The sequence below is a fragment of the Tupaia chinensis genome, unplaced genomic scaffold (genome assembly GCF_000334495.1).
Source record: "Tupaia chinensis unplaced genomic scaffold, TupChi_1.0 Scaffold000539_1, whole genome shotgun sequence".
NCBI lineage: Eukaryota > Metazoa > Chordata > Mammalia > Scandentia > Tupaiidae > Tupaia > Tupaia belangeri.
This window is the reverse complement of record NW_006160052.1, coordinates 3,946,429-3,949,473: the sequence shown is the minus strand read 5'-3', so window position 1 is coordinate 3,949,473 and position 3,045 is coordinate 3,946,429.

The following is a 3,045-nucleotide window of genomic DNA, read 5'->3' as shown; positions in this document are numbered from 1 at the left end:
TACTTGTCAGCCACCAATAACTAACTTAAAGATTGACAAATCTTTATGTATGGAAATGTTTGCTTCAGATTTTTTTTGGGGGGGAGAGATTTTTCCCTATAGGGCGCGTGTGCTCGCCAGGCAGAGAGAGACATAGAGACAGAAAGCGAGAAATCACCCCCCAGGGGGGATGGTCACACCGCAATCCCTTCTCCTCCATTCTCTTCTCAGGATCTTGGGCACACACGCACACGCGCCCGGCATGAGTTTTAAGCCACCAGGTCCGGGTCGACTACGTGGGAGTCCAGCGACATAGCCATTATGCTAACTGCTGGTTCCCTGCTTTAGATTTTTTTTAAAGGAAATAAAATATTTCCTTTAAATGTACAGTGGTTTAAACTCACTTGAGTATTTCTCTACAATCTCATTATCTTCTAATCCAACACAGAAGCAACCAGTATCCTGAACTTTTAGTTTACAATTCCCATAATTTTATTTTATGTATACTATATAAATACATGTATATTATATATTAATATATATTTAAATATATTACATACTTATTTAATATATATTATGTATACATATGTAATTTTTATACTATGTAAATATATAATTTATATAATATAAATATATTGCACCTTTTATGTATTTATACATTGTATAGTGTTTTATCTATAATTATATATACTATATATAGTATTATAGTAGATATACCTGCATACACACTATTAATATAACATACATATCTAGTATATATAATGTAATATGTAACATATACATTCATATATACATATATGGACATATGTTTATATCTGTTAAATAAATATATTATACAATGTATTTTCATAGCAAACATATTGTATTATATTGTACATTTTAACCATTCAGTATAGTAAATAGTACTATACTACATATATCATTAAACAGCTCACTTTTTTTATTGTACTTTTTTTTTTTAGGTTTCTGCCATAGGGTGAGTGTACTCACTGTAGAGAGATAGGGTAAGATGAAAAATGAGAAATCGGCCCCCTAGGGAGGATGGCCATGCCATAGTCCCTTCTCCTTCATTCTCCTCTGGGGATTTTGGGTACGCATACGCACACACGTCCAGCAGAGCTTTCAAGCTGCCAGGTCATGTGGGAATCCAGTGCCTTAACCACCATGCCACCTGCTGGCCCACGTACATTATGTTTTGAGATTCGTCTCTGCTAATACATGTAGCTCAGATTCTTTCCTTTAAAATTACTTATCAGTTCTCATAGGCGGGCATTTAGGTCGTTTCTAGTTTATTCTTACTGCAAACACAATTTCAATAAAAAAATAATCTCATTTCCTTGTACACAACTGGAAAACCTCCTTTGGAGAGAAAGAGGGAACCTTTAGTCTTTCATCACGAAGTGTGACATTTGCTGAAAGTTTTCTGTAAATGCCCTCTATTTAGTTAAGGAAAATATCTTCTATAAATAGTTAATTATGAGTTTTAAAGTCTTGATTGGATGTTGAATTTTGCCAAGTTCTTTCTCAGATTTACTGACATGGTTCATACTTCTTTTTTAGTCTGTTGATATGGCGAATTACAGTAGTAGTATTTTGAATGTTGAATCAGCCTTTTTTGCAAACCACATGATTGTGTGATTCTTTTTGTATATTTGTGGATTGAATTTTAGATAGATAGATAGATAGATAGATAGATAGATAACTATATATTTTTTAAGAGAAATTTTTGCTATAAGCCCTGTGTGCTCACTGGAGACAGAGTGAAAGAAAGCAAGAAATCACCCCCTAGGGAAGATGGCCATACTGCAATCCCTTCTCCATTCGCCTCTCAGAATTTTGGGCATGTACATACATGCGCCCGGCATAAGTTTCAAGCTGCTGTGTCAGTACTCATACCATGGTTGGCCCTGTGGGAATCCAGTGCCTTAACCACCATTCCACCTGCTGTCCCCTAAATTTTATATTTTGTTGGGGATTTGTCCTCATATTTTTATGATGGGTATATTGGCTTGTATCTTTTATTTCTTGTTAATATCTTTGTTTATTTTGGTATCATGTATCAGGGTAATGCTGGTCTCAAAATAAGTGGAGAATGGTTGTCTCTTCTATTTTCTGGAAGAGATTGTGTAGAGTTTTTTTTTTCTTAAATATTCAGTGATGGGGTGGCAGGTAGTGTGGTGGTTAAGGGTGCTGGACTCCCATATGGCTGACGAAGATTCGAGTCCCGAACCTGGTGGCTTGCTTTCTCACTTCTTCTCTTTATGTATCTCTCTCATTCCCATTCTCACTCTGTCACTCTCTGGTCAAATTAAAAATAAATAAAATAAAGTTAAATAAAATAATTCTTTGAAAAATATTCAGTGGTGGCCTGTTTTCATTGTTGGAAGGTTTAATTATTTTTTTTAATTTTTAAAAATGTATATGTTCACTCACTATACATCACCACAGTGTGTAAAATGATTGTTTCTATCATGAATGTACTGCACACCAGTCCAGTTAAACATATCATCATACACTTATCATCAACAGACAATCCTCCATTTCTGTGTTACTTAAATGTCTTGCCTATCTATTTTTCTCCTTGATTCTCTTTCTCTCACCCTCCTTCACCTCCCACTCTTCTCCCACACTGTCTCCAGTATCTGTGACTATTCTCCATGCTTCTATTTCTTCCAGTCTTTCAGTTTCCACCATAAAGTGCAGACATTCAATATGTATTAAGTGGGGACACACAGTGTCTCTCTTTTGTAGTTTGGCTTGCTTCACTCAGCAGAAAATCTTCCATATGTGTCCATCTTCCCCTCCTTCACCTCCCACTCTTCTCCCACACTGTCTCCAGTATCTGTGACTATTCTCCATGCTTCTATTTCTTCCAGTCTTTCAGTTTCCACCATAAAGTGCAGACATTCAATATGTATTAAGTGGGGACACACAGTGTCTCTCTTTTGTAGTTTGGCTTGCTTCACTCAGCAGAAAATCTTCCATATGTGTCCATCTTCTATCAAATGCCTCGGTCTTACTGTTTTTTTTCTTTTTTTTTTTTCTTTTTTTTTTTACGGCTGAGTA